Here is a 24,985-nt window from a genome sequence, read left to right on the forward strand (position 1 = left end):
CTCTTCCTCCTGACTGGGGATTTTAAGACTGCACAGCTCCCTGCCTTACTCTGTGAAGTCCCCAAAAGACAGACTATCTGAAAAGGCCAGAGTTATGGTTTCCAAGGGATATGACCAGCATATTGCCCTCGGTTTTAAGTTACCACACAGCTCTTTCTAAGCAGGCTCATTTATTCTTAAAGTAAAATTCTATAGGGAAAACATATTAAAACAATAAAAGAACCTACATGTATGCTAAAAAGCTTATTAGAGGTCACCTCCAACTCCAATATAAGGCTCTGGTAGGGGTTAGTCCTTCAAATCCCACAACTGGGTTTTCCCTGTGGTTACAAGTTTATCCATCTTAGATCCACACCCAGACCACAGACCAGGCAGATCAGCCATTTCTTTATACAGCTCAGGCCTTTGATCTTGGCCTTCAGTCCCCTGTAATCAGAAGACAGTGACTCTGTCCTCAGGGAGACAGGTTTCAGAGTGGTAGCCGTGTTAGTCTGTATCAGCAAAAAGAACGAGGAGTACTTGTGGCAACTTAGAGACTAACAAATTTGTTTGGGCATAAGCTTTCGTGGGCTAAAACCCACTTCATCGGATGCACTGGATTGTCCTCAGGGCATAGCTTCAGAAGGCAGGATTTGTGCATAACTAGAGTAGGGAAACGTGCATTAATCTCTCCACAGGGATTTCCCAGAACATCCATTTAACACTGATTGTCCCGAAAGTCCATACTTGTCTGGCACATTTTCAATACTGCATAGTCTTTTGAACTCCCAGATCTCACTTCTGTCACATCTCTCCCTTAGAGAATTTACATACACTCCTGTCCACAATAATACATGTACTAAATACAACAAAGTCTTCCAAGGATACTGCCATATCTGTCACACACATTATCTGCTTTGCCCATTTTTCATGGGACAAAACTCTTCTACAATGTGTAAGCAAAGCAGTGTTCAGGGGAGGGACAAGCCACCTCTTCCTATTTTTGAAATCCTATTCCATCATGGTTATCACCATATTGTATACAACACCTTGAAGGCAACTCTGTTATATGATCTGTGCCTCAAATTCATCGTCACGTTAGCTATAAATGCTGCAGTTATAGGGCTACATAGTAGTAAATGAAGGAGTCCCATTGTCACTATGGGGATATCAGACTCAAGCAATCATCCTCATCCTGGTGCCTAGTTCATCTGGGCCACATGCTTCCTTACACTGAATAGCACCTTACTGTGCAAGTAGACCCAGTGACTTCTCTGGCTCAGCTACTTGTGGGAAAAAGTGCTTATTAATATCAGTAATGTTGGCTGATCTTGGTTCTTAATATTTGTAAAGCAGTTTGAATACGTCAAACACTATATAAGAACATAAAAACGGCCATGCTGGGTCAGACCAATGGTCCATCGAGCCCAGTATCCCGTCTTCTGACAGTGGCTGGTGTCAGATGTTTCAGAAGCAATTAACAGAACAGGGCAATTATCAAGTGATCCATCTACTGTTGTCCAGTCCCAGCTTCTGGCAGGCAGAGGTATAGGGACGCCCAGAGCATAGGGTTGCATCTCTGACCATCTTAGCTAATAGCCATTGATGGACCTGTCCCCCATGAAATTATCTAATTCTTTTTTTAAACCCAGTTATACTTTTGGCCTTCACAACCTGCCTTGGCAAGGAGTTCCACAGATTGACAGTACGTTATGTGAAGAATTACTTCCTTATATTTGTTTTTAACCTACTGCCTATTAATTTCATTGGGTGATTCCTGGTTCTTGTGTTATGTGAAAGGATAAATAACACTTCCTTATTCACTTTTTCCACACCATTCATGACTTTATAATCTCTATCATATCTCCCCATTGTTGTCTCATTTCTCAACGGAACAATCCCAGTCTTTTTAATCTCTCCTCCTTTGTAAGTTGATCCATACCACTAATCATTGTGTTGCCCTTCTCTGCACTTTTTCCAATTCTAATACATCTTTTTTGAGAGGGGGTGACCATACTCACAAAACTGGGTGCATACTGCCCATGCAGTATACAAGTCGTGGGTACAACATAGCTTTATATAGTGACATTATGATATTTTCTGTCTTATTATCTATCCCTTTCCTAATGGTTCCTAACATTTTGTTAGCTTTTTTGACTGCTTCTGCACATTGAGCAGATGGTTTCAGAGAACTATCCACAATGACTCCAAGGCCTCTTCCTTGACAGGTAATAGCTAATTTAGACACCATCATTTTGTATGTATAGTTGGGATTATGTTTTTCAGTTTGCATTACCTTGCACCTATCATCTTCGAATGTCATCAGCCATTTTGTTACCAAGTCACACAGTTTTGCGAGATCCCTTTGTAACTCTTCACAATCAGCTTTGGACTTAACTATCTTGTGTAATTTTATATCATCTGCAAACTTTGCCACCTGTTTACCCCCTTTTCCAGAACATTTATGAATACGTTGAACAGCTAATGCTGTTCAGTCCCAGTACAGATCCTTGGAGGACCCTGCTATTTACCCCTCTCCACTGTGAGAACTAACGGTTTATTCCTGCCCTTTGTTTTCTCTCTTTTAACCAGTTACTGCTCCATGAGAGGACCTTCCCTTTTATCCCATGACTGCTCACTTTTTTTAAAAGCCTTTGGTGTGGGATCTTGTCAAAGGCTTTCTTAAAGTCCAAGTACACTATTTCGACTGGATCACCCTTGTCCACATGTTTGTTGACATCCTTGAAGAATTGTAATAGGTTGGTGAGATATGATTTATCTTTATAAAAGCCATGTTCACACTCCCCCAACATATCATGTTCGTCTGTGCTTTCAATAATTCTGTTCATTGCTATAATTTCAACCAGTTTACCTGGTACTGAAGTTAGTCTTACTGGCCTATAATTGCCAGGGTTACCCCTGGAGCCTTTTTTTAAATTGGCATTATATTAACTATCCTCCAGTCACCTGGTACAGAAGCTGGTTTAAGAAATAGGTTACATACGTGGTTCTGCAATTTCATATTTGAGTTCCTTCAGAACTCTTGGGCCAGTACCATCCAGTCCTGGTGACTTATTACTTTATCGGTTTGTTCCAAAATCCCCTCTATTGACACCTCAATCTGGGACAGTTCCTCAGATTTGTCACCTAAAAAGAATGACTGTGGTGTGGGAATCTCCCTCAAGTCCTTTGAAGTGACAGCTGTGTACTTATGGCCTGTTTACACTATGTGTGTATGTGTGTGTGCATATATAGTTTAAAAGTACAGTGAAGTCTTCAGAGACAAATCCTGTACCCTTCAAAAAGTCCAAGTAAATAGGCTTTGCAGTAGGGAGTTTATACAGTGCCAGGGGATGAGTGGGAACAGTCAAATCCTCCTGCTTCTGGTAGTGGAGTGACAATGGAGGCATTTGGCCTGTAGATCTGCATAGTCATTGAACTGTGGAATGTATCTAGTCTATCCCTCCAACAGACTACTTTATAGGAGTGTGGATGGAGCCTCAACAGAGCACAGCTTTGCAGCATACTGTGTGCGTGTGCGCGTGTCCCTTTGCAGGATCTCTATAGCCTGCTTCACATTAGGCAACAGAATTGCACCAGTTCTTCTGAAGTTTTGGCTTTCTGTAACCTTTACCTGGGCCACACAGCTATGACCCTAAGTATTGTTAATAGTAACAGCTGAATTCTAACACTACCTGTAACTCTAGATGAAGGAAGTGAGGAAGAAGAGGGGAGGGGTTGTTTAGAACTATTCAGTTTATTGGCCAGTATATTAGCAAGAGTCTGAAAGGCAAAATTACCAATTAGCATTTGAGCATGAAAGATTACTGTTTATCAGCTAAGAAATGACATTTCCATTCCTATTGCTTCCTGGTGTTAAATCTCCTATAGCCAGGTTAATTTAAATAAATCTGCTATCAGCAGTTCAGTAATTCTTGTAGACAAAAATGATTAAATGCCCTGTTCACACTATGTGTGTGCATATATATTTTATGAGTACAGCTAATAAACACAGTGGCTGACATTTCATTATTATAATTAGGTCATGCAGTGTCCCAAACTCATGAGTAAGTTACACAAAGCAAAAGGAAAAGATCTGCACATTGCATTCTGATTCATAGAGAAAGCTAAACTATAAAGTACTGGCCACATTCTGCCCTGAGATAAAACACACAGTACTGCCACAGGCAGCAGTGGGAGTTGTGCATGTTTATGAGGGCAGAGTATTTTAAAGCAAAATAGCTTACTTCTCTTCTACAATCTCCCAGGCAAAGATCTAGTCACAGTGCTCCCTGTGTTTGCCTTCAGATTATTTGACTGTGAAACTCACTACATGTGGGTCTCAGGGTAAAGGCAACATAGAGATTCCAATCTGTATAAATTACAGCAGCCCATGTCTATAGTAGGAAAAGCCCCACATAACATACCATATCAGGTTTCTACACTGTCCAGTCACTCTGAGTTTACATCTGATGCACATCTTGATAGGCTGGAGCTTGGCTACATCAGAGTCTGCTTCTTAATTCGTGACCCACCAACATTTATGATATTTTAATAAAGAAACCACTCAGAGGATGCAAGCGCTAGCTAGTTTCATTTATTTTTATTTCTAATCCTCTTTTCCAAACAAAGAGCAGACATCCCCATACAGACGCAAAAGATGCTCTTGAAGGAGCAGGAAGCCTTTCACAATACCCTTTTCTATTGACATCCCAGCTCAGGTGTTCATGCTTACATAACAGAATACAGCAGCAATTCAAGAATACAAAGGAAAACCAGATCTCACTCACTCATTTATCCTCTCAGCTCCCCTTCATGTACAATCCCCACTGTACTATTTGGATTTCCACCGGAAATCTGAATGGCAGGCAGAACACCTCCCCACTCCCTGCGAGAGCGAGTACTCTGTGGATGGAAGCCACTGGCACCGAGGCACCAAAGGAAGTTGTACCAAGAGTGGGGTGTCATGTGGCAATGGTAAATTCAAAGAGAGAGTTACTTACTACTGATATTGAACAAGGAACTTAATATAAGCAAAACAGCATTATCCCTAACACTAGTCCACTAGTCTCCCTCTCTTTCTCTGCTCTGCTGCATAGCTTCTTCTCAGAACCACTCCCGCCCGGTTCCCTGCTAGAGCTTTAAAAAAAAATTCACGTATTCCAATATTTCAGGTAGCCATAAGATTGGTGCAGATAGGCCCAAGACCCCAGATCCTTGGTTCCCCTATAGAATTGAACATTTTCCCACTCCCACTACATTCCTCTGATCTTCTCTGAGGAAATTTAATATCAAGTGTCCTGAATTTACTACTTCAGGCAGTATTGCCCCATCTCCAGGAATCTATCTAGTAACCACCTTCCTTTTATCTTCTCTAGAGATCATAAGCCCTCACATTTTAAAAGATTCCCAAAGTAATCATGCAAGCAAAAAAACACAGCTAGAGGCAGGCAGCTAGATGGAGGTTCTAAACCTGCACATGACTGCAAAGTTTGGTGAAGCTGTATTTAAAAGGAGGAGGGACATCCCAATCTACACATTCTTGAATGATGTAAACCTAAGGGAGGGAGCGGAATTATTATGTTGTGAATAAGGGTATAATTAATAGTAATAGGATGAAAGGAAGGGAAATCTTTAGCTGAATAGCGGGACATTAGATCTACTAGAGCATGCTATAGTCTAGTCTCCTCAGGGAAGTGGTGAAAACCAATCACAGTGAACACTTTCGTTAAGATTTGACAAAGTATTAAGTTAGTGTTTGTTAAAAAGAATCCTGCATGGGCTGAGGATGACATAATAGGTCTTTTTCTACCACAATTTCTGTGATCAAATGCAGGTGTATTTTGAGAGGACAGATGGACATGAACAGGGAAAAACAGAAGGGTTTTTGGCTGGGAATTTATCTGAACAAAAATGTTAAAGGGATTTTGACAGGTTGTTTGCTTTGTTTGCTTGTTTTAATGGATTCATCCATCCCTATTCTTGGCATTTACCAGCGGTCAATTTTCTGCAAATTCTATTTTATTCAGGTTCTTATACTTTGCCCATCACCATGGTATCTGAGCATCTTTATAATACAGAACTCTACAGTCTCCCTCAGATCTAGTTTTCTGTGATTGTGGTAGAAGTTTATCTTCTGGTTTGCTCAGAATGATGCCTAAATTATCCCATGTGCTATAATATTGTCTCATTTCATGCTCTTCTAGTAGCCTCATAAAGGAATCATTTATGTCTTCAACAGTCAGGATATATGCTATGGCTATTCACTTGTCTGAGGTTGCTGTGGTTTGGGTTTCAATGCATTTCTTGAGGCTTTTGGTAGTTGCCATTTTGCATATCAATGAGTTTGCAATTATTGAAGCCTCTTTGAACAATTCTTCAGCCGGGAGGGGGCAGAGTTTTATTTCCTTGCCCACAAACTTCCTTGCTATTAATCTTTTTACTGCTCCTGGGGTGTAGGAGTCAGACTGGAAGTGTTGATCTGTGCCAAATTCTGTTGATCTGTGCCAAATTCCTTTCTGTGAGTTATCATCTGTATTTTGCCATCTGGCTGCTTGATAATGAATTCATCTCATTATCAAAAAATGGCTCATTATCAAAAGGATGGTACATATGTAAACTACATTTTGCAAGGGACTGTGTCAGCGTAGTGAAGTTGTCTTGACAGTGGTGTCTCATGATCACATGTATGTCATCATGCAAACCTTTCCTGTGTTTTGCACTAGATTAGGATTGTTGCACTATGTGTTCAAAATATTAGATGATTGATATATGCAATGTTTTGAATGTACCATAGCAAGGTAATCCCAAAGAGACTGAAGTATGTACTATATACAATAAACAAGAAATCGCTAATTAGCTAGAGGGTGGATAATACTATATACAATCCACTGTTGCAAGGGCAAATTTATGATTAGGGCTGGTTGAACATTTACCATCAAAGCCATTCCTATTGGGAGTCCCTGCCTGTGGTACATCCTAGGAAAAGTAGTCTGGCCAGGGAACCCTGTTTACAGAGGAGAATAAGGCACAGAACTACAACTCCTATGAGGTACCGTGCAGCATTTCTGAATTGAACTTTTTCCACGTTCAACTCCAATATAGTGATATTTGAATTTTTTGCTGAAAAATCAAAATTTTCCTCAGGGAAAAAAAAAAAAAGAATTTGGTCAGCTCTATTCAGGATGCCTATAAGCAATTAGCCTGCTAATTAAGATTAGGTTGGAGCAGTCAGGTATAACTGATATACATTTCTTTACTTTAAAAAAAAAAAAGACCTATGTAACCTATGTAAAAGAGTGTACCCAGTTGTATTCTATTCTTCTCCTCCTCCTCCGCCTCCATATATTTCTTTTTATCTTTGATTGTAAACTCTTTCAGGTATGGAGCATGTCTTTCTATGTGTTTGTATGGTGTCTAGTATGTGTCTAGTGGTAGATGTATGTCCTGATCTTGATTAGGACGTCTGGATACTACAATGGTTAAACAATAAAGGCTCAAGTTGAAACAGTTTAGAGATAACCTTGGGGGCAGAGGAGTTTGTCTATGACCTCATTTGTTTTGTTGGTTCCCACCCTCACTGTTTAAAGGTGATTCCTCCACATATTTCTTCTTTTCTACTTGACTAATGTTGGAGTGTCTGAGGAGGAAGAAACATATTTCCCCTTTTCATACCTAGCCAGTTTACATCATAATGGGAAGTTACTCAGCAGTCTTAGTACTTAACTATTGTAAAAGATTAGTAATAACAATGAAGTATGTATTAAATGAGCTGGAAATTTCTTTGATATTGATTTATAGAGTGAAAAATTTTTAGTTTTTTATTGGGCATCCTGTTTTGTTGGGCAAGTTAAAAGATGCGTATTTCATGGTTGTATCATCAAAGTTATGGAAAGCAGCCTTCTTTTGACATCACAATCTAGGCAGGTGACAAGAAGAGTGATATATTTCTATCCCTGGCTCTTTTTGTTTAATAATAAAATTTTTATCTATGTAAGAGATAATGGAAGACTTTGTTTTGTATAAATGCTGCAAGTCTGGCTTTTGATTAGTCTGTGGCTGCTGCTTATTGCACTAATTGTCTCACTGTTTCCTTGTGCTCCTCATCTGTTGGTTGTATGTACCTGTTTCTCATCATATGTGCAGACAGTAAGATTTTGGGACAGGGATCTTTGTTTTGTTGTACATTGCATAACAAGAAGGGGCTCCAATCCCGAACTGGGACCACTGGGCTGGGCACTGCTACAATTCACACAATAATAGTCTTGAATGTGATCAGTAACTCCTATCAGGATAATATATATTTGCTTCACAAACTCTAAGTAGGTTATGTGCTTGTTCAAATGAAGGTGTTAGCTTGATCTTCTCTGAGCGCTATATTTTTCATTAACTTATTTATTCACATTTTTATTCTTAAACAGTCAGAGAATACATGGCACCAGTGGGGAAGAACAAGTAAAATAATAAATCAGATAACAGTTGTTCTTCACCAGAAGTAAATGCTTGGAATGCTGCAGACCCTTCCCTCTGCCCTCAAAAAACAAAACAAAAAAAAAAACACAGAGCAATTACATTCTGCAATACATCACCTCAGCAAGGGATATCTATTATCAGTTCATGTCAAATGCCTACCATTACAGCATTTAGATGCTGTCTATAAATTATAAAATTCCAACTCTGCGGAAGTCCAGTCAAATATGCCATCCTACTTTATTTAATCGTGGGTTGCATCGTTGGAGCATGTGCATGGATTTTCTTCTGTTCTGGTTCACAGGGGAATGCTGTAGCAAAAAAGGCAAGACTTACATTATGATCTGAAAATGGCAAAGCTTGAACTCTTCCTGATCTCCTTCGGAAGGATGTTCCAGAATACTGAGCATGCTGTTGTGAAGACACTATTTCACCTTCTTCAAGTAGGTAGCTGGACTCTCCTAAACCCGGTGTGCTAGAAGATCAGACCTCACAATTTGGAATGCCTCTTTTGGTTGGTTTTGGTGGACGTTGTGGCCAGGGAGAATAATTGTTTGGTTGGTTCCAGACAGAAATTCTGTTTCACTGTAAGCTATGCCTGTCCATAGTCAAAGAGTTGGATAGGCATGAGGCAAATTCTACTTTAAGCTACATCAGCATAACGTCATTGAGGTGCACAGGTTGCACAGGTGTAACAGAGCAGAATTTGGGTTATACTTTGTATAGAGAGGAATGCAAATCAGCATTAACAGTTTTCAGGATTTGAAAACATCATGCTAAGCTTAACTTCAATGACTTCATTTCTATCAGTTAATTTATTTAGAGTCAGAGAAATCTCTTTCAGTCAATGAATGCTTGTTAGTGTCATGTAAGCTAAGTCAACATGTTGATGCACAGGCATCAGCCGCTGAAGACACAGACACAGAGTGGCAACGAATGCACAATAGGTAAACTGCATAGATGGCATATCAGCAGACTTCTCTTCTTTGTGTCTGGGCTGAAGACTGTCTCTTTGCAAAGTAACAGTAAACTTTACAAAGAGACAGCTTTCAGCCTAAAGGAAAAATCTGCTGAGCTAGTGCACCTATTGTGTACTTGTTGCCACGCAATCTCTGTCCTTGTCCTCAGTGGCTGATACCCGTGCAAACTCCTGGCCACTGGATAAAGGCTCACTCTGGAGCCTTTTACAGAGGTTGAGAATGATGAACTTCAGTCACATTAATATACACCAGTGAGTCACAAATTTTATACCTTCCAGCAAACAATTGGTTTTAGTCTCATTTTTATGAATTTCGTAACAGTGAATGGTTGTCCAGACTGGCATCTACTCACCCTAACAAGTAAACACACTGGGCTTTCACTATAGAAAATTAGAAGTTAAATATGCTGCTACCCATATTACTCTTATTTTGCTTCTTTTATGTCTGAGACCATAAGGAAGTCTTACTTCACCCTCTTAACATGATAGAGTACTGCACTGTGCTGTTAGATAAGACAGCTTAGGGACTGATTCTCATTTACAGGAAGGTCCCTTTATACTGGTTTTATAGCATATCTAATTTACACCTGTTTTATGTCTTTTATATCTGTAGTGCAGTGTAAAACCTTAAGAAGTGTAAAGGGGCCTTTATGTAAATGAGAATTGTCCCTTAGATTCTTCCCTCCTCACTTGGTTCTTGTACCTCTCAACATTTGTTCAGTTATTTTGTTGGGCCTAGAAGTCAGACTTTCTGCCTCTGGATATTGATTGCCAGGAACAGACATCTTTCAATGTTTTGAAAAAATCAGTATTGGTTTTGCCTTTCTCCATGCTATTCCATGACCCTTCTAAAATGAATGCTGGGGATACAGGAAGGTCATTTGTTAATATCCAGAATATTCTAGGATGCTGATCGCCCTGACTAGCTGATTGTCTCACAATGGTCATTAAGAATACTATTTATGGAAATATGTCATTAGCTGTAAAAGTGGCTATCAAAAGAGATAGAGAGAAATAATTGACTGTTCCTTAAACAAGAAGTCACCGTAGGTTCTGAACTAGGTTCCAATGATTCACATCTACTGCACAATTAGGCACAAGGCCATAGGTCAGCTTCATTTCAAGTGACAATACCGAAATGTTTTACAACATGTTTTGATTTAAGAAAATGCAAAAAAAAGTGTTCAGTTCTTATTTTCCTCCCCCCACACACAACTTTTGTCACAGACCACGAGAAAATATTGCAGAAGGACAGAGCTCAGGGTAGGGTTTTGATTCCAAAGTGTGAATTCTCTCCATATGGTGCAGAGTGATAGCAAATCTAGTATCAGAATTACCAGCAGGTTTAATGAAGAATGGATTTTTGTCTGACACCACATAGGATCCATAGTTCATCTTCATAAAATATTCATTTCCTGGCCTATGAAAGCCATTTCACATCCAATATTACAACAGAAAGCAAAGGAGAATGACCTTTTATTTTTAGTATTTTTCCCTTTAATTTAATTTCAAATTAATGTAACACACTAAGGGCTTTCTCCTCTGCTGGTATAAAATGTTGCTGTTCAATTTAAATCAACAAAGCTATCAGAGCTTACACAAGCTCAGGATCTGGCCCTAAATATTTAAAATATAAAAACACGCCTTTAAATTCTGTAGGAATCAGTGCAGTTACCACTCTTAGCTGTCCTTTTAAAATTGCGTAGAACAGAGCTCCTTGAATAGAGAGATTTGTCAACAACCAGCTTTCCCCCCTGATTGCAGCCAAGTTTTAAAGTCTGCAAAACTTTACTCTCCCTCTGGTGTAGAGGGAGAGCTGGTTATTCGAACTTCTGTTTATCTTAAATAGCCCCTGCAGCAGCTTGAAAGGATACTCTAAAAAATAGCGAGAGCTAGGCCAGTCCACTTGTAAAAGAAGAGCAGTGACTAGGGCTTTCCCAGCAGATTACAACTATGAAGGGCAGAGTTTTCATGGGACAGTGGAAACAAAGTGTCAAATTCTGCTCTGCTTTCAGTGGTGTAAATCCACTGTAGTCCATTAATGCCAATTAAATTATTCTAGATTTACACCACTGTAAGCAGAATTTGGCCCAAAAGGTCTATAAAACCTCTACCCTGCAGCACAACAGCAGGGATACATGTACGTCATATAAGTCTTGAATGAAAAAGGATTCTATCTGGGTTCCATGAGCAAACATAAGAGTTTTTACTGAATTTGATTCTAATTTCTTTCTTTCTGTTGAGTTGCTACCTGTAATTATCAATTTCAACTATATTGTAGCAGGCTGCAGCTCTAGCCAGCCCTCAAACAGCTCCATCCAAACTGGCAGCAAAGCCTTCCAAACAAAAAGACCTGAAAACACTACCTTCATTGCAAAGTCCTTCCCTCCCAGGCATCTCTGCTGGGACATTCTTGAAGACCAGATCTCCCACATTATGATAAGGGAAGAGGCAGTTTATATGCTGACCATCTTCCCAGAACTTGTCCTGGTTGGCTGAGAGTGAGGAGCCTTGGCCCACCCAACACAACAGAGCTCCTTGTCCTGGGCCTTAAAGAAACAGTAGCCTAGATTTTTCCACAGACACTGTAACCATGGGACCACCTTCTCTTCCCTCTGCCATTCCCTACACACCCTGATCTACCCCACAAATCTTGAAAAGGGGTAGACTGGCCTGTCAGACTTCCCCCTCTGGCCTTAAAGGGCTAGTATATCCCTTGCCTTGATGTTTTTTCACTAGAAATAAAAAGATTCGATAAAAACCAAAACTAACCACTGCCAATAGCAGCAGTGAAGGGACAGAGAAGAAGCTACAGACTTCTCTTAGCAGGATGGATGGAAGATTCTGAGCTGTCTGGGGTGGGTAGCAATTGAGGTACTTCTCTTTGGGTGCAAAAGTGATGCAAGACTCAGGCAGCGATTGAAAGCTTTCCCAGAAATTCTCTTTGACTGCAAATTATTGAGATGATGAAAGAATACTGCAGTTAAAATCACTGATATATTCTCTTTCCTTTTGGAATTACACCAATGACACAGAGATGATTATTATACATGCATGTAGGTTTGCATTCATGAAACCATTATTACATATTATGTAAACACTTGACTGAGATGGTACAACAGGCAGGTGTAAGAGCTGAGAGCTTTGTTTTGTAATAGATTTTATTTTTAATGGCAATATAGAAGTCATGTGATTTTCTAGAGACTCTTTAGTAAAGCAATAGTCTGGCAGCCATAAAAAGTTCATACTGACTTTAGGCAGTGCAAGGTCCTATACCAGTACTGACTAGCATTTAAAAACATTCACATTCAATGCAAATAGAAAAAGAGGAGTCACTCCTGTGATGTGTGCGCTCTTTCAGGGTCATATTAACGTGCAGGAGGTTGAATTGGGTGATGAGTTGGGAAAAGTCAATAATGTATTGTAACACATCAGCCAATGTTCAGCCGACCAGATTGTTCAATTAGCTCAGCATGCCAATATCTTTTTTTCCAGGATAAATTATTAAATGGTTCTGAACAGCTTGTAACTTTGTACTGACTACTGTGTATCTTACCAAAAATGAACACTAGTTCTAAATGAAACCAGAAATGGGGTATTGCCTCCTGCAAAAACACCAATGGAATGTTTGGGCTGAGCTTTTAAATTTAGGGTTCTTTTATAAATTGGCCAATTGGACAATACATTTTTAAACAGTTTATTCTTCCTCAAGGAAAATCCTTACCTGGATAAAAGGGGAGTATAGTATCTATGGCTTCACTGGGATACCTAATATATATTGATTAAAATCCTCACCTATCCAGCATCAGTGATTCACACCTAATATATCAGGCCAAAGTTTTATCTTGATTATACCTGTAGAACCTGATTGATTTCAGTGGGGTTATATGTGTCTAAATATAGGCAGGTTTTGGCCCAGAGTCTTTAGCATATCTTTTATGTACAACTGTTAATGAAAATAATATTTTACCTTTATATGGCACCTTTCATCTAAAGCTCTCACAGTACTTTTAAGGCAGTTCAGGATTACTAGCCCCATTATGACCGATGGGGAAACTGAGAAAAGAAAGGTTAAGGGACCTCTCAAGAGCCCACCCAAGTCAGGGATAGAGTGGTACACAGCAGAACTCAGACCTCCTGATTCCTAATTCGCTGCTTTAACACCTTGCCACTAGAATATAATTTTAAAATTCACACACAAAAGATTTAGTTGATCGTGTATTTCAGTGAACTCCAGCTACCTCCTCAAGACCAATATTATATGTTATCCTTTCGAAAACCCAAATGAATGAAAGCCTGGAAAGGGGCAACTTAAGGATGCGGCCAGATCCTCACTGCCACAGAGCCATCCATCACCCCCTGTCAGTCCAGCCAACCCCCTTAGTTTTATTTCCTCATTTTGTAATGGAAATATGCTGTTGGGTATACACTGTTGATTATGTATATTTTTAAAATTGAAAGTATAATAGTTTAAAAGGAGTCTAGCCTCAGTCCATTAGATATGTTAGAGTTTTATATGCTCTCTTATAGGGTGGTGTGCTGGTGGAGTAGAAATATTTGATGAATGACTGATCTGGATGGTGTTCTGAACTATGTTGATCAGATGATGATTACATTTATAAAAGTATAGCTAGAACTTGCAAGCCTACTTTTAACTACACTGTGTAGCAACTAACATAAGTAGTTTATCCGAGTAATGTTGCAATATGTATTAGTGCTATGGCATATTAGAAATTGATCCCTTAAATACCAAACAGGATTTTATCGGTCTTGAGTGTAAATTGGGGGTGTGGGGGGCACAAGGAGCTGGATGTGGCTCCTTGATCTGGAGTCACCCAGCTTTGGGGCATGTTAGAGCCGCACAGGACTTTGAGGACTTATAACAGAGGAGAATCATATAGCAGAGCTCTGCTCTGTCACATCCCCTTTCCACCCCCACCAGTAGAACTGCTCCAGTGTGCCCCTTCTCTCCTTTTACTCTGGAGGTAAGGGGAGAGGATAATGCAATGGGGCCCTTGCAGGTGGGAGAATCCAACCCATAATCTCATAGGAATTTGTTATTTTTGATTTTTGCTTCTATTTTTGTAAAAGTTAGAGGGCAATGTTAAGGCTAGGGGTGCGAAGTTTGTTAGGTGGGGTGTCAGTGAGTGAAAAGGTATTGTATAGCAGTGGAGAAGTGGCTAGATTCCTTATCTCTTCATTTCCAAACACCTGCTGTTGTTTTCTAAGGTAGGGAAGTTTTGTAATAATGTTCCATAGTTGTAATCTCAGCTCCACTAAAACACACTTTCAATCTTAAATCATATGTAATTAAGTGTTGGGCCAAATAGTGCTGTTACGATGCAGGGGCTTGATTAGAGCTGGTTGATTTTATTTCATGAAAAAGATGCATATTTTTGTGTCATTTGAAATTTTTCTTTTTTTTAATGTAAAACTTCCACACAAAATTTTTCAAAATGAAACAAAACATTTTGGTTAAAAAAATATTGTTTCGAAATTTTTAGGGTGTGGGGGAGAGGTTCCTTAATCTGTCACTTTTTGAAAACTTTCCCACTTTTTCCCCACCAAGTTGAATGGAAAATTTTGAGAATTTAAAAAAAATTCAAAACTTTTATTGGAAAATTTTCGTTCAAAAATGTGTTGAAAAATGAAAACAATTCAAAGAGATTTTTCTTGCAGAACATATCATTGTCATTGAAGTGCCATTTTTTAAAATTAAAAATGATGATCATGTCTAGAGCTGACTGTCATTTATATTAAGGCCCTTTCACGCTGCTCTGAGCATAAGGAGCCTTAAAATGGATGTAGATTACATTTACACTTGCTTTAAAGGCCCCTTTGCACTGCCATATCTTTTGTGTAAATGTGAATCAGGCCACATATGTCTCTTTGTACTGTACCTATCAAACTCAGCAAGATGCATTCAGTGGGAAAGCTCCATTCATGAGTGATGAATCTAAAACAGTAACAAGTATGGAAAGCACAACAACCCTACCTGTGAATAAACACTCTTCTGTCTCGCTCCTGGGTTCAGAGGTGCATATGTTATGTCTAAAATATTGTTTATTGATACATTAGCGCCCAGATTATTCTCTGTTAGAGTGCTACAGTATATGTGTGTCATGTGCTTCAATGCCAGCATATGCAGCGGAGTGCAATTTATATTTGATTTCATATAAAAATTAATGACATTTCCCAAACCAAATTTAACAGTGTCCCATTTTCTCTGGTTTTTCTTTTCTCCCCTTGGAGAGATGGCAGTAGAGTGAGAAGGGTCAGATAGGTCAGTCTAGTACATCCAAATCTCCTGTCTGGAGGATGGCAAAGTAATGTTTAATACACTGGAATTTTTAATCCCTTAGAAATTGTCATCACATGAATGGGTCATATATACAGTGTGACCACAGTAGCACAGCAGAATATTACAAAATCATATCTAGTTTGGGAAACAAATTATTGTGAAATAACCGCTGCATGGGCAGATGCCTGTGCTTGCGGGGAGCCCCACTGAGTTCAGTGTAGTTCTACCCAGCTGCAGGGAAGAGCTCATTGCTGGATTAGGGTCAACATAACTTTAACTCCCAAATGTCGGGGGGGAATAGGGTGAGAGCTGGAACAGTGAACTTGCCAAAACCCTTGACTTGAAAATCCTCCTACTGCTTTACATTTTTGAAAGTTTCATGTACAAGTTTTAAAGTTACAATATTTCAAGACAACAAAAACAAGTATAATTTCATCTATTTGGGGGCATATTCCATTGTTACCTTAGACCCCAGTTCAGGAAATCATTTAAGCATGTATTTAACTACATCCCTATTGGGGTAATTAAGCATGTGCTTAAGGACCACTATGGGATTTAAACATTGCTTTGCTGAATAGAGATGCTTCCCTGAATTAGGACCTCAGTTAAGACCATATTAATTACAATAGGAGCATTGCATGAGTGTGGCAAATAGTATGACAGAGCGAGAGAGGAAGACTACATGACTGTTAGTACTCTATTAAATACCAGGATGCATGCTATTCCCTAGAAAAAATTAAATATTAATTAAATATTAAAAATACATAGTGCGACTTGATAAATCTTGGTATGACGCCATCCTGAAGTAAACTACTGCCAAGATCTTGTTGGTGAAAGCTGGTAATTCCCAAAGCTAAGTTAAAAAACAAAATACATTAGTGCTTAATAGTAGCAGTTTTGCAGCTGGAAACAATTTCAGAGAACAAAGTATACATTCATTCACGAAGGGGCACAAACCATAGATAAAATATGCTACTGTGAAACCAGATAAAATATAGAGTTTGGGACAAAAAACTTTGTGTATCAAAATTTTTACAGGTAAAAAAGCCTCCTTTTTTGTTTTTGTTTGATTTGATGGTGGTGGTGCATTGAGGAACAGAAGGCTGAATGTTATTCCTGCAATTCTAGCTCCAGTATCGCTGCCTCAAAAACAAGTTAAGTAAAGCCTGTCCTTCGGCGCCTCATTCAACACAATACAATAGACACAGAAGTTAATTTTAGCCTGTGCACTATAGCAGTAGCATAAGTAGCTATATAAGAGCGAGATATTTTAATTAGTATTATTGTAATGCACACAAAAGATGAAAACACATTCAAGAGACCCATTTAGGGCAGGCATTTAGACCATATTAGATCTATTTCTCTCTTTACCACTTGTCATGATGCTATAGCTCAGTGGTTTGAGCATTGGCCTGCTAAACTCAGGGTTCTAAATTCAATCCTTGAGGGGGCCATTTGGGATCTGGGGCAAAAATTGGGGATTGCTCCTGCTTTGAGCAGGGGGTTGGACTAGATGACCTCCTGAGGTCCCTTCCAACCCTGATATTCTATTTCTTGTGACTGTTATTTGGTCATTCAGTGTGCTTGTTTCATAGCAATTCTGATAACTCCTCTTCCCACTGGCTGGTTGCAGCCTGACCATTGATAAAAACATGAGGAGAATGTTATAAAGCTGACTTCAACCTCCTAGCAATGGCAAATCATTGCAAGGAGATGCACAACTCTTACACCAGTAAAACAAACACCTTGTATTCTTAGTGAGACCTGAGTTTAGATTCCAGTAGGTGTTTCTGCATACAAGAAACCTTGGAATTTCCTATTCTCTTCCCACATTTTCCCCAGAGCATGATGAATTAGATATTGTACTCATTCAATATCTATTCTAAAATGCACTTTTGAAAAGAATAAGCACCCTGGAATCACAAACACTCCTACAATGCTCCAGTCTAGGCTTTTAAATCATCTAGTAATTAAGATACTCCTTGTGCTCCAGATATCTACAATAGAAATTGAAATTTTACTCTACTTTCTAGGAGGCTAAGTTATAATATTGTTTAATTAGAAATCCTGTGTGAAAATGTTCAGTTGTCTGTCTGCTAAAGTTCAGATATAATTTGAGAGAGGGATCTTTGGAACAGAGGCCCTTACTCACGTGATTGTGCCTCCTTATATAGAAAAATATTTCATTGATTTCAATTACAACTTCATTACAACAACCTGTAACCCACTAACCCTCCTTTGTCCTTTGACTGAAGACGTGTTAATTGTCCACTTCATCTTGAATGGTCTCTTGCAATATGTGTTAACTCCTTATGCTCCAGACTCTGGCCTAGTCTACACTGTGGAGTTAGGTCAACGTAAGGCAGCTTATGGTCAACCTACCTCTGCAAGTGTCTATATTAAAATGTAGCTCCCACCAATGCAACTCGCCCACTATACTGACTTAATAACTCCTCCTCCACAAGAGGCGTAGCACTTAAGTCAATATAGTTAGGTCAATACAGTGTCAGTGTAGACACTGCATTGACTGTTGCTGCCTTTCAGAAACCATCCCACAATGCCCCACCGTGGCAGTTAAATTGGTGCAAGTGCTCCTGGTGAGGACACGCACCTCTGACACAAGGAGCATACTGTGGACATGTAAAACCGATTCAAATAAATACTGCAGTGGCTGTACGTTAACATAGCTTAGGTCAAGTTAATTTTGTAGTGTAGACTTGCCCTCTATTACACCTTGTATTTAGCTGTGACATTCTGGTTACCTTTCCCAGACCTGAAGAATAACTTTGTGTAATGTGAAAGCTTGTTTCTCTTACCAACAGAAGTTTGTCCAATAAAAGACATTACCTCACCTACCTTGTCTCTCTCCAATGAAACTGCTCATTTAAGAGATGATTTAAAGGATTAGGTCTTTAAAATAAATTCATTTCCTGTATATGTGTATGCTATTTAATAATCTAGGTTCAACTATTGGAAGCCACATATCTCCCTGATATGGATAAACCTGCAGGAGCCTAAGCATGTGCCAGCAAAACTTCTACTAATTATAAATAGGTGAGTTACTGGCAAACAGCCCTAAAAGTGGATGGAGGGAGTGTGGGCAGAAAAACTCATCTACTCTAATCCCGTATTCATATGTTATGAAACTATTGTTACCTCATTGCTAGTTGTGTTTCGATTAAACTAATCACATTTTAAAACAAAAGCATTTTTATTTATTTTCATTTTGCCTTTGTTTTTGATTGCCCAAGAAAGAGATCAAGTCTTTAGAAAAGAGTTTACTTTAAACAGGAAAAATAGCTCAGCAATAATGGTTTAAAACAAAAGTATCATTTTACCATAGATACTCTGTGAAGAATCTGTGGTAGAATTATGTCATTTGGAACAAGTAATGTCTATAATCCACTTACTCCATTCTTTCTTTGTTCCTTTTAGTATTAATTCAAATTTCAATAGTATTGGAAAAACACAGCTGTTTCTAGTTGTAAAGTCTGTTATTTCTCTCATATTTACAGAAATAATTGATCCAGTAAGATGTAATCTATAAATCTGGCTTTTAAAAACAAAATTATACACTGAGCCATGTGTGTCCAAGCTCCTTCCGACAAACATGCATCATGAACCCTCTTTCCCATCCATACACATTTATATGTTTCTAATGTGATTAAAGGGACACTATCAAAGTTTTAGGCACAAACATTAACCTTCACTGAAGTGGTCACTCTCCTGGGGAAAGTTCTCTGGATTCAATTCTAAGCAATCCAGATCAGAACTCCCTTGTGTGTGCATATATCAAAGGAAAGTCATGGTCCTTTGTGTCTTGTTTTTTAAAAAAACAAATGAAACACACACTGAGACCATACACACGTATAATTTCATTGGTGTCTTCTTAAAAAAAAAGAATACAAGGATCATGTACTACATAAAAAATATTTGATAGTATGTAGTAGTATAAAGGTACGTAGTGGTATAAAGATGATATCAGCATGATTTTGGGATAGCAGTGTTACACAGTGTCAAAACATGAGTAAGTCATGCAGCTCATCCTAAAACCTTTGTACAGAATACATGATGTTGTGAGATGCCATGTGTTACAGAAAAAACATTTTAGCGAGGTTTTAGAAATGTTATTGACCTACTTTTCATATCTCTCTCCCCGTAAATCCAGATGTTCCAGTTATTGGTACACCTACATAAGGTTCAGAGGAAGTATAAAAATCTCTAATGACCTATGCCTTTCAATGCCATCCATAGGCGCCGACTCCGTGGGTGCTCTGGGGCTGGAGCATGCACAGGGAAAAATTGGTGTGTGCTCTGCACCCACTGGCAGCTCCCCACCCCGCCCCAGCTCAGCTCCACCTCCGCTTCCTCCCCAGAGCGCACTGCCGCGTCCTGCTTCTCCCCCCTCCCTCCTAGCGCTTGCGCCACAAAACAGCTGTTTTGTGCAGCAAGTGCTGGGAGGGGGGAGGAGGAGGAGGAACGTGGCGTGCTTGGGGAAGAGATGGGGCCGAGGCGTGGATTTGGGGAGGGGTCCAATAGGGGCAAGGAGGGGGTGAAGTCGGGTCAGGGCTGGGGCCGGGGGGGGCGCAAGCTCCCAACGGAGCCAACTGAAGTTGGCACCTGTGATCCCATCATCTCGGGACATACTAAGACTGATAGCTAGTTCTGGGTCCCATTGAGAAGGTATGACTTTCTCATTCCCAAGTGGATAAAGCTCCCATTTCTAGCTCTGGATGTTCTGAGATACCCCAGAAGCTTTAAATTCATGACATTTTTATGTATGGAAAACCTGCTACTGGTGCAAGATTGAATGTTATTTGTCCTAGACTTCAGGCAACTGTCATTTTTTGTGGGGAAGGAGAAGCTCTGGGAAGAATGCTAGTTAGTTATGTTGACCTGAATTTGATGGGTTAGTTGGTATGGATCGCCACTGATCGCATCTGACCAGAAGATTTATAGGTTCTTATCCAATTCAAGAACTCAGAGTTCTATATCAGGAGAGGATTCTCGGGGTGCTTGGCAAGAACATGTACACTGAGGACAATACCAAATTGAAAAAACCTTCATTGAAATTAACATAAAAATAAGAAATGCAATGAAACTTATAACTGCAAAACAGTAAAAGAAAACTCCTGGTGGTACAATTTCTATTTTAAGTACCTTAACCTAGCATACTCACACCCTTCCTTGAGGACCCGGTAATAGGAGGTTGTCAAGGTTCCTTCCCCACTCTGAACTCTAGGGTACAGATGTGGGGACCTGCATGAAAACCTCCTAAGCTTACTTTTACCAGCTTAGGTTAAAACTTCCCCAAGGTACAAATTAATTTTACCCTTTGCCCTTGGATTTCCACTGCCACCACCAACTTTAGCTGGATTCCTGAAAAAATGGAGTTTGGACACGTCTTTCCCCCCAAAATCCTCCCAACCCTTGCACCCCACTTCCTGGGGAAGGTTTGGTAAAAATCCTCACCAATTTGCATAGGTGAGCACAGACCGAAACCCTTGGATCTTAAGAACAATGAAAAAGCATTCGGTTTTCTTACAAGAAGACTTCTAATAGAAGTAAAAAAAAAAAAACAAACATCTCTGTAAAATCAGGATGGTAAATACCTTACAGGGTAATCAGATTCAAAACATAGAGAATCCCTCTAGGCAAAACCTTAAGTTACAAAAAAGACACAGACAGGAATATTCATTCTATTCAGCACAGCTATTTTCTCAGCCATTTAAAGAAATCATAATCTAACACATACCTAGCTAGATTACTTACTAAGTTCTAAGACTCCATTCCTGTTCTGTCCCCAGCAAAAGCATCATACAGACAGACACAGACCCTTTGTTTTTCTCCCTCCTCCCAGCTTTTGAAAGTATCTTGTCTCCTCATTGGTCATTTTGTTCAGGTACCAGCGAGGTTACCTTTAGCTTCTTAACCCTTTACAGGTGAGAGGATTTTTCCTCTGGCCAGGAGGGATTTTAAAGGGGTTTACCCTTCTCTTTATATTTATGACAGAGGTGAAGGAACAGCCTCACTCCTGGCATGCCTGATTACGCAATGGTGCTGGCTTCCCCAATGGTTAAGAATGTTGAGTAGTTATACTCAGTGATGAGCTGCCAAAATCTTAACAGCAGGTTCCCTCCTCACCCCACAAGGGGGTCATGGTCCACACCCACCCCCCAGGACTCCTGCCCCATCCAACCCCCTCGGGTTCCTTGACACCCCCCTCCCCTGTCCCCTCACTGCCCCCAGAATGAGGCAGGAGGGTCTCCTGGGCCACCGTAGTGGGTGCCCACCCCACCCCTCAGAGCCAGAGGGACCTGCCGGGGGGCGAGGTGGGGAGTTCCGTCGGTGCTTACCTGGGGCAGCTCCCAGGAAGCATCCAGCAGGTCTCTCTGGCTCCTAGGGGTGGGGTAGCATAGCTGGGGGGGAGCAGGGAAAGCGGCTGCTCCCCCCACTGATCACATCAAAAGTGGCACCTTAGGCACTGACTCCGTGGGTGCTCCGAGGCTGGAGCACCCACAGGTAAAATTTGGTGGGTGCTTAGCAGCTCCCCACCCTGCTCCTGGCCCCAGCTCACCTCCACTCTGCCTCCGCCTCCTTCCCTGAATGCGCTGCCCGGCTCTGCTTCTCCACCCCCTGGTTTCCCGCGAATCAGCGGTTCCCCAAAGTTCAGGGACTATTCTCATCTGTGCCAAAGGTTGCCAGACTTTATGCTGACATATTCTTAACTGATTATACTTTTTGCTATGTAGCAGATCTTACTGGATTTTACAGGCCGGTAGGCTTCTTGCATTTCAGCAAAATTTATTATTAGGAAACACATGCCTCAACACATCCTAAATTCCAAGGAATTAATACTGATAAAATATAAGAATAAAATGGATTAATTTCAGAAAAAGAAACATGTTAATTGATATTGCTGGCTGGATTAGAAGGGTATAATAGCTAGCAAAATAATCCTATCGGATACAGTTAACAGTACAAATAGCCCCAAATATATGTGTGTTTACTTATATGCTTGATTCTCAGATATACTAAGGCCCTTTTACACCAAGTACAGTGTGAAGTAGTGTAATATAAATTCTCTTTAAGGCCCTTTTATGCTGCCAGACCGGTGTGAAGGGGGTCTTAGTGACTATTAGAATCAGGTCCATATATATAATACTACACACATTCCTGAGGGAATTCTGAGGCAAAAATATAAAAATTCTGCACACTGTATTTTATAATTCTGCAAAATTCTATAAATTTTATTTGTCAAATAAATGTGGAGGCTCCAGCATAGCACTGGGGAGCATAGACTACTGGCTGCACAGTGGTGGGAGATCACTGTGCAGCTCCCCCAGGACAGGGAGTCGGTGGTGAGGCTGCACCCAACCCGGACACAGTGCAAAGACTGGGCCTGCCCCAGAAACACCCCAGGGCCCTGCCCCTCTGCACCAGGTGTGGGAAGGCAGACTCAGCAAGGCAGGACCCAAGTGTGAAGGGGCTTAGTGTGTGGGAATCCAGGTATGGATTGAGAGGGTTCTGTGTGGGGCAATCTGGGTGTGGGCAGCTCAGTAGGAGATCTGGGTGCAGGGGGATCTGGATGCACAGGGGCTTGTTGGGAGGGGTTTTGGGTGCAACGGTAAGGGGACTCTACAGGGGGTCCAGGTGAAGGTGGTTGGGGCTTGGGGGGGGGGTGTCTGGGTGTGGAGGGGATAGAGCTCGGCAGGGAGGTCTGGGTGTAATGGGCTCAGTGGAGGGTCCAGATGCAGCTGGTTGGGGCTCAGTTGGGTGAGGATCTGGGTGGCTCATCAGGCTGGTCCAGGTGCAGGGGGAGTGGGGCTCATCGTGGGGGAGGGTTCTGAGTTCAGGGGTGTGAGGCTCGGTGGGAAGGTCTGGGTAGGAGAGGGTCTGCATACACAGTGTTTGGGCTGATGGGGGAGCAGCTCCCTGTAGAGGGATCCCTTCCTTTGCAGCTGAGGAGTGATGGGTGAAGGAAGTGGGGAGGGGGAGTTTGCAGAGCTTCCTTCAGCTGTGGGGGAAATCTGAGGGTGGGTTTGACTCAGTCCTGGATGCTGTGCAAGGGAAGAGGAAGTCCCGTCATCCCCAGTCCAGCTGGGACGAGCAGCTGAGCCCGGCATAGAATAGGAGCCACTAGCAGGGTTTTTCCCAGTCCCGCTTCCTGACTCACAGTGATTTACGTCTCTGCTGGCTGCCCTGGGCACCCAAAACATACTTATGGGGAGGGTCACATGACCACTCTTGTGGCTTCCCTTTGCTTCCCTGTCAGAAAGTCATTTTTCTGCAGGGAAGCAAAGAAAGCTGTAGGGGACATAAATTCTGCACATTCGCAGTGGTGCAGAATTCCCCCAGGAGTAACACACACACCGCACATGGGTTGCTTAGAGGATGACAATTCAATTTCATGGCAACTTTTGAGATTTCAAAGATTTCAAAAGATTTCAGAACCTTTTGAAAATTTTTCTGAAAACAGAATTGTGTCAAAATGTCCATTTTTGATTGGGAAGGTAAGTGTGCATCCTGGTGTGTGAGGCACTGGTCTGGGATGTTGGAGATTTAGGTTAAAGTCCCTGCTCTCCCTGCGTCAGAGCAAAGTTTTTCAGCTTTAATTTGGCTGGGACTTAAACCAGGCTGGCCCACATCCAAGCCCAGAGCTCTAATCTCCAGGCAACAGAATCTCTCTCTTTCTTTCAAAGACTTCCCAATAAAAACATCATTTAAACCAATTCATCTCCTTAAATGTTCTAACCAGCTCTAATGCATACTCTTTGCAGATTCCATAAAACAAAAGCAAATACAACTCCACCCACACACACACACACACATTTTGCATTATTCTGTTGGTTCCTCCTCACCAGTTAACTAAAAAGCTCTCTTCCAAGTTCTGCACTGACATCAGTCAATGATGCTTGTCTACAAACAAGAAGATTTTCTAGTGATTGTGCTGTTTAAATGGAATTTTCTTATTATTATACAGAATAGCCATGTTCATTTCATCTCCATTCAAAAAATGCAAGGAAAAAAGAAATAAATATTTGCCAGAGGAAAAAGAACAGGCTTGTGTAGGTAAAATAAGTTTATTTATTTATATGAATTACATCAAAGTAGCATTTAAAAATCTTGTACATGTGCCATCCAAATTAACATTACCATCTAAGAAAATATATATCCCAATGTCTCCTTCCTGGCAGAAGGACTATATGAAAATGCAGTGACCAGTACTAATTAGTGCAACATCATTGATCACCTAC

Source organism: Caretta caretta, chromosome 1 (genome assembly GCF_965140235.1).
Source record: "Caretta caretta isolate rCarCar2 chromosome 1, rCarCar1.hap1, whole genome shotgun sequence".
NCBI classification, from domain to species: domain Eukaryota; kingdom Metazoa; phylum Chordata; order Testudines; family Cheloniidae; genus Caretta; species Caretta caretta.